General features: G+C 47.0%; 1 long non-coding RNA gene across 1 annotated transcript; it reads left to right on the plus strand.

Moving 5' to 3' along the window:
* Positions 1–819: 819 nt before the first annotated feature.
* LOC141936842 (uncharacterized) lies at positions 820–6,665 on the plus strand. The gene is made up of 2 exons (XR_012626828.1): positions 820–1,385; positions 5,684–6,665. It is a non-coding gene; the product is annotated as an uncharacterized LOC141936842 (long non-coding RNA).
* The last annotated feature ends 1,153 nt before the right edge of the window (positions 6,666–7,818 follow it).

The raw sequence follows: 7,818 nt of genomic DNA on the forward strand, positions 1-7,818 counted from the left end.
AGTGTGTCCAAAGAAGGGCAACGAAGCTGGTGAAGGGTCTGGAGCACTGGTATGATGGGGAGCGGCTGAGGGAACTGGGGTTGTTTAGTCTGGAGAAGAGGAGGCTGAGGGGAGACCTCATCGCCCTCTACAACTCCCTGAAAGGAGGTTACAGAGAGCTGTAACCAAGTAATAAGTGATAGGACAAGAGGTAATGGCCTCAAGTTGCACCAGGGAAGGTTTAGACTAGATATTAGGAAGCTTTTCTTTACAGAACGGGTAGTTAGGCGTTGGAATGGGCTGCCCAGGGAGGTGGTGGAGTCCCCATCCCTGGAGGTGTTCAAGAGGCGGGTTGACATAGCACTTAGGGATATGGTGTAGTTGGGATCTGTCAGTGCTAGGTTAACGGTTGGACTAGATGATCTTCAAGGTCCTTTCCAACCTAGATGATTCTGTGATTCTGTAAGTACTCTGGGTGATGTCAGTGAAGGATCTCCTCGCAAAATATCAAACAAGCTATGCAGATCATCATTAGTTAGGCCCAACAATGGCCATATCCAGTTTATGGCTCCCAACAGTTTCTGTAAATCATTTAAAGTCTTAACATCAGTTTTAACTTTAACGTGTTGCAGGACAATGGTCTGTTCACAAGTTCTCCACCCCAGGTACAGCCATGGTGATGATCACTACCTTTTCAGGTGCTATTTGCAACCCCACTTGAGATACTGAGTCTTTGGTTAAAGCAAGAGCCTTTACCATGATCTCCTGTGTTTCTGCTGCTATAAGGATGTCATCCATATAATGATATATCACAGCCTGGGGGACTGTGGCATCGCTGGAGAGCAACGGACATGTTGTGAGCGATCCAGACCAAGGGGCCTCACTGTAACAGCAAGCTGCAGCTGTGTTCAAGGACATAAACAAGGCCGAGACAGCCTGAGAAACTACATTCCTGCCCAAGAGATAAAGATGTTGGAATGTCGAAAACAGGGGGTCTACCTGGGGGGAGAGCAGCGCGTGGACACCACACTGGGACCAATCATAGAGGGCAGAAGGGCGCGTGAACAAGTAGCTTTAGCCTATTAGCAATAAGATAGCGGCGCGTGAAGCTTGTGATAGAGTATAAATTGCTGTGTAGCCTTTAATAAAGTGACATCAACTTGATCAAATTGGTCATCTAAGTTGTGTCCGAGACTTCCGCGTCAGCAACTGGCGCCTGAACAGGGACCCGAGGGAGCCTCATTGAAGATACGTGGGACTCAAGTCCTGGGGAATCGGGACCCTCCCATTGGTGCTCGCCCGAGCAAGAGAAGACGGTCCGGAGGGGGCGGAAGCAGCCGTAGCAGGCGCTGCCCCGGCACCTGGGAAGACGCGCGCGCAATCGTTGGGAATCTCGCCCTGATCAGGTGAGCGGCTGGGGAGGAGATGGGGTCCACGCTGGGTAAAGAAGAAGCGGCAGTGGTTAAGCTCCTCCAACATATACTCTGTAAGAGAGGATTATCTTATCAGGGGAACCTGAGGAGGGTGCTGTTGTGGGCTCGGCAGCACGGACTAATCCCCTCAGTGACCGCAGCCTTTGAACCTGCTACTTGGAAAAAGATCGTAGCGGCACTGTGGGATGACATTAGCTCAGGCTCTAAAGACAGTAGGAAACTCTCCACTGTGTGGAGATTGGTCCTAGACGCTCTGAAAGAACTGAAAGCGGAACTGCAGACCCCCGCCTCCGCTTTCGCTGCCTTGTCAGCAGAGGCAGAACGCGCTGGCGCTCAGGATTCTGTCACTGCTGGGACGTTCGCGGGATCCCTGTTCCCTAAGGCGGCACTGCGCTCTCGCCCCCTCCACCCCCCCCACCCCCCCCGCCAAAAGCAGCAGTTTTTACAGAAGCTGCTGACACTGGCATGCAGCGCCCCACATAATCAATAAGCAATGGCTTTATATATTCTTAACAGTGTTTTGATGTTTGCAGCATTTATCATTTTATGTTGTGTGAGTAATAAGTGTAAGAGGCCTCTTTGTGTGATTGTTTTGCGTGTGCGAGATGCAGCCCAGCGGCAGCTGCGGACTGCAGACTTCTTTGACAGAGTGCCATAGTACCCACTGGGTCATCGGTGCTGTCTGTTTGTTTGGGCTCAGTGTTTGAAGTGTCATAGCTGAAATAACTCCTCTAGCAGGAGGCAGTAATTCTGTATTAATTGTTGTCTTGAATTCAGGTGCATACTCTGTGGGGAGAGTGCACCTTTGTACCATCTATCTGAGAAGGGTATTGTCATAAAAATCATCAACAACCTTACAGGGGTTGTTCGTTTTACCAGAGGTCATAGACGCATGTTCAGTAACAAAAGGGTCAAAAATTACTCAGCTTGTTATTTTACTACAGCTCCTCCTAATAGTATGCCGAGAGGCTGGGGTGACTCAGGATTTGGATCAGCAAGTACTCCCCAAGTATTTTCAGCTCAGGCAGGAAGACAAAGTCGACCTCTGATAAAATGTAACCTCACTAAAGCAGAAGAATCTGTTGCACTGACAGGCATTTTATATTCTGGTGCAGATGTGACTGTAATATCTGCGAGCAGATTGGCCGTTAGCTCGGGTAACTCAAGCGCTTTTCGGGGTTGGTGGTCATGCTGTAACGTTTCAAAGCAGAGATCTCATCCATGTAAGGGGCCCAGAAAACTGGGTAGCAAATATTCATCCATTTATATTGGAAACCCCTATTACATCATGGGGTCGTGACTGTATGGCTCGATGGGGAACTCAAATTGGATCAAATTTGTCTTAATCGCCACTGCAGCACAACCCACCCCAAAACCCACCCTGAAACTAACCTGGAAAACAGAATCACCTGTGTGGGTGGGTCAGTGGCCCTTGCCAATGGAAAAGTTGTTCCACCTGAATGATTTAATTCATGAACAGTTAAGTGCAGGACATACCGTACCTACCACCAGTCCTTGGAACCCCCTGGTGTTTGTTATTTTAAATAAAAGTGGTAAATGGTGACTTTTACATGATCTCCGACACATTGATTCCCCTAAACTGGCATCTTGTAATAAATGATCTGAAAGATCGATTTTTTCTCCATTCCCTTGCATCCGGATGATGCATCTAAATTTCCCTTTTTTGTTCCCAGTATTAATGTTAGTGAACCTGCAACACGGTACCACTGGGTTGTTTTAACATAAGGCATAAAGAATACTGCCACAATGCAGGTCCCCCAGACTGTTATATATCATTATATGGGTGACATCCTTATAGCAGCAGAAACACAGGAGATCATGGAAAAGGCTCTTGCTTTAACCAAAGACTCAGTATCTCAAGTGGGGTTGCAAATAGCACCTGAAAAGGTACAGCGATCATCACCGTGGCAGTACCTGGGGTGGAGAATTTGTGAACAGACCATTGTCCCACAACAGGTTAAACTTAAAACTGATGTTAAGACTTTAAATGATTTACAGAAACTGTTGGGAGCCATAAATTGGATACAGCTCTTGTTGGGCCTAACTAATGATGATGTGCATAGCTTGCTTTATATTTTGCGAGGAGATCCTTCACTGACATCACCCAGAGTACTTACAGAGAAAGCAAAAACAAGACCTCCACCGTGCAGCTAATGCCATCTCAGAAACACAGCAAGCACGGCTTTCACATGCGTTTTTCCACCAAAATGCTAGGGCAATACAAAACCAGTTTTCTTTATCAAGGCCTCAGGCTGAAGACATCATTGTGACTTGCCCTGAATGCCAGAAGGACTCCCTCTCTTCAACAGCCAGTGGTGTCAACCCTCGGGGACTCACTCCTTAGAATTATGGCAATCTGACGTCACTCTGACGTCACTCCCTTTGCTGCATTTGGATCGTTAAAATAGGTGCTGTCAATATTGCAGCACTTCTCATCACAGATACCAGATCAACAAGAAATCCAGGGCAAGGCTCAAGTCCTGGAAAGTGTTAACTGGGAAGGACCATATCCTTTAATAACCTGGGGAAGAGGTTATGTTTGTGTTTTCACAGGTTACAGTCCTGGTGGTTACCAGCAAGCTGTGTGCAACTACACCTGAGGTGTGAGAGGCAGCTTTTGGTGGACACTCAGGAGCCAGCTGTGTGTGCTGTGGATGCCCCTGTGTCGACAGTTTGTGGTCTCTTCAACTGATCATTGAAGCGGAATGTATGGGTAACGCTTGCTGCTGCAATAGGACAAAATACACTATCTCTGTCCTTAATTACACGGCAGTTGCCAACTCTTTTAAGAGAAAATGCTGACAGTAATTGCAACTCCTTGATGAAATTTATAGGCTTACTAGTCACTAGTGAAAGATGTAGCTTAGACAGAATGTAGCTATTAATAAGGATGAAATGCTGTAAGAATGTGTGTAGTCGACTTTCTTTAGCAGTATTAAGAATTAGGAACTCAAGTGTTTAACCTTATTAGAAACTCCCTTGGTTTTCCCCCTTGAGTGGTGGCCAGGCTCTGGGTGGAACCCAACAGGAGGATGAGATCAGATGTTTCCGCTCAAAGAAAATTGCCAGTTATTTTGGCCTGTTGATTTGGATATATGAGGCTGGACCTGCTTGCGGTGACTTTGGATGCCTCACCTACGGATGGACGCATCGCGTAGGATTTCTGGTTTGTGAGGAAGGGCACTCTAAATTCTCGATGCATCCAGGGTTCCCCAGCAATTGCGGATCTGAATGTTAGCAACCCATTAAGCAAGCGTGCTATTTCGTATTTTCCTTACTGTTTATTTTTGTAGTATTTAGTCATATCCCTTAGTTATGGGTACTGAAATTAGCCTACTCTTTTTTACCTAATAACTGTAACTACTGTATTTTTTCTAGCATTCTGTGAAACTGTTTTAGGTATGCTGTGGTTTTTTGAAGTTTGCCTAACCCTTAATTGATAAAGTCTTGAAATAAGTCTTGCAGGTGCTGCTGCAAAACAAAGAAAGGGGAGTTGTGGGAGGCATTGGCCTGTCAGCCTTACACAGCCTCTAAGCAATAGCTAGGGTTGATGAAGAACAGGCCTTGGAAGATAGATAAGAAACTGCTGAGTTGTGCCAAGGTAGCGGGCAAAACCAGCGGACAGCTGCAACACTGAGCTGTGAAAAAGTACTAAGCTGTGAGAAGTTACCATCACGGTAGGGCGGAATGCGCCAGGGAATATGGGAAATTAGTTCAATTGACCCATGAAACTGATAACGGACCAGCCTATACCGCTCAAAAATTTGCTCTTTTTTGTCAACTCTGGGGTATACGTCACATCACAGGTATACCACATTCCCCCACGGGGCAAGCTATAGTGGAGAGAGCGCATCAAACTTTAAAAGTGCTTTTGCAAAAACAAAAAGGGGGAGAGGTCTTGGCTGCTGCAGAACCACTTGCAAAAGCGGTGTATGTGTTAAAGTACTTACGGCTCACAGGTGATAGGGAGGAACCACCAGTGGTAATACATAGTATGGATCTGAAATCCGATATAAGCCGGTGTGGAGATGGTGCTTTTGCTCAGTACAAAGATGTTGCTATAGGAGAGTGGAAAGGACCTGTGGAACTAAAAATGACAGGTCGAGGCTATGCCTGCGTTATTACCGATACCGGCACTAGATGGGTTCCGAGTCGATGGGTGCGACCCTGGAAAAGGAGGTTAAGAAAGATGAAACAGAAACCGAATGAGATATTAACTTGGAGCAAGGGTTATGTTTGTGTTTGCACAGATGCCGGCTCTCGCTGGGTTCCTGCTCGGTGTTCGGCCTGTATTGGAACCTGCCTCAGGGTGAAGGATGGGTGGTCTCACAACCAAACGCCACTGCAAGCCCTGAAAATCCATTCTCTACGTGCTTGGTAGAAATACCTGTGGATACATGGCCGAATCCACTGCAGTTTTGGCTTAGCAAACAAACTAATGCTACTTCTTTGGCTTTAAGTGGTCTTTTAACTGATGCTGATAGTGTCAGACATGCTACGTTATAAAATAAAGCTGCGATTGACTTTTGCTTCTAGCACAAGGACATGGTTGTGCTGAATTTGAAGGAATGTGCTGTATGAATCTATCCGATCATTCAGAATCTATTTTTAAAAGCATTCAGCAATTGAAGGATGGAGTCAAACGCTTAACAGAAGATGATGGCTTGGACTGGCTGACAAGGATGTTTAAAGGTTGGGGATTATCTGGTTGGTTGATAACATGAGTCAAAACTGTCGGAGTAGTCCTTTTGATTGTAGTGACTGTGCTCTTAATACTGCCTTGCCTTATAGGCCTTCTGCAAAGGGCCCTGCAGAGGACTGTCGGTGCAATGTTTTTAGCACAGGACCACAGGGGGGTCTGGATCGCTCAAAATCAAAAAGGGGGATTTGTGGCATCGCTGGAGAGCAACGGACATGTTGTGAGCGATCCAGACCAAGGGGCCTCACTGTAACAGCAAGCTGCAGCTGTGTTCAAGGACATAAACAAGGCCGAGACAGCCTGAGAAACTACATTCCTGCCCAAGAGATAAAGATGTTGGAATGTCGAAAACAGGGGGTCTACCTGGGGGGAGAGCAGCGCGTGGACACCACACTGGGACCAATCATAGAGGGCAGAAGGGCGCGTGAACAAGTAGCTTTAGCCTATTAGCAATAAGATAGCGGCGCGTGAAGCTTGTGATAGAGTATAAATTGCTGTGTAGCCTTTAATAAAGTGACATCAACTTGATCAAATTGGTCATCTAAGTTGTGTCCGAGACTTCCGCATCGGCAACCATCCACGTTCCCACCATCCACCATCAACCATCCTCCTTCCAACATCCACCACCCCCCATCCTCCAAACACCTTCACACCATCCACCATCCCACTGCCCACCATCCACAATCAGTCATCAACCTGCTCATTATTCACAATCCACCATCCCACATTCTTCCATCCACCACCCACCATCCAACCATCCACCATCCCACAATCCACAATTTATCATCCACCTTCCCACAATTCACCATCCACCATCATCCAACCACCTTCACACCTTCCACCATCCCCCATCCCACAATACACCATCCACAATCCACCATCCTTTTTCCCTGAATCGAACATCCACCATCCACATTCGCACAATCCACCATCCACCAACAACTTTCACACCATCCACCATCCCAAAATCCACAATCCACCATGCAACATCCCACCTTCCACCATTCACCATCCACAATCCACCATCAACCATCCTACAATCCAACATCCACCATTCATCTTCCCGCAATCAACCGTACCACAGTCCAACATCCACCTTCCCACCCTCAACCATCCCACAATCCACCATCCACCACCCAACCTCCCACCATCCACCTTCCCACAATCCACCATCATGCAATCCACAATCGAACATCCAGCTTCCAACATCCACCATCCAGCATACCACAATCCACCATCCACCACCCACCAACAACCTTCAGACTATCCACCATCCACCTTCCCACAATCAACCATCCACCATCCTCCAACCACCTTTACACCATCCACCATCCCAAAATCCAGCATCCACCATCCAACTTCCCAACATCCACCATTGAACATACACCATCTCACAATAGATCACCATCCTTCTTCCAATGACCCACCATCCCCCATCCACCTTCCCACCATCCACCATCCACCCTCCAACCATCCACCATCCTACAATCCAACATTCACCATCAACCATTCCACAATCCACCCTCCACCATCCACCATCTGTCATGGTCCACTCATTGGACTCGTGATGGTTCATTTGCTATGATCTCGAATGTGCAAAATTAAGGGGACCAACACCAAAGGGGATAGCAGTAATTAAACAGTAAAACTTTATTGTGTTGCCTGTGAAGTGGCACGCGATAGTTA

Source organism: Strix uralensis, chromosome 34 (assembly GCF_047716275.1).
Source record: "Strix uralensis isolate ZFMK-TIS-50842 chromosome 34, bStrUra1, whole genome shotgun sequence".
In the NCBI taxonomy this organism is placed as follows: domain Eukaryota; kingdom Metazoa; phylum Chordata; class Aves; order Strigiformes; family Strigidae; genus Strix; species Strix uralensis.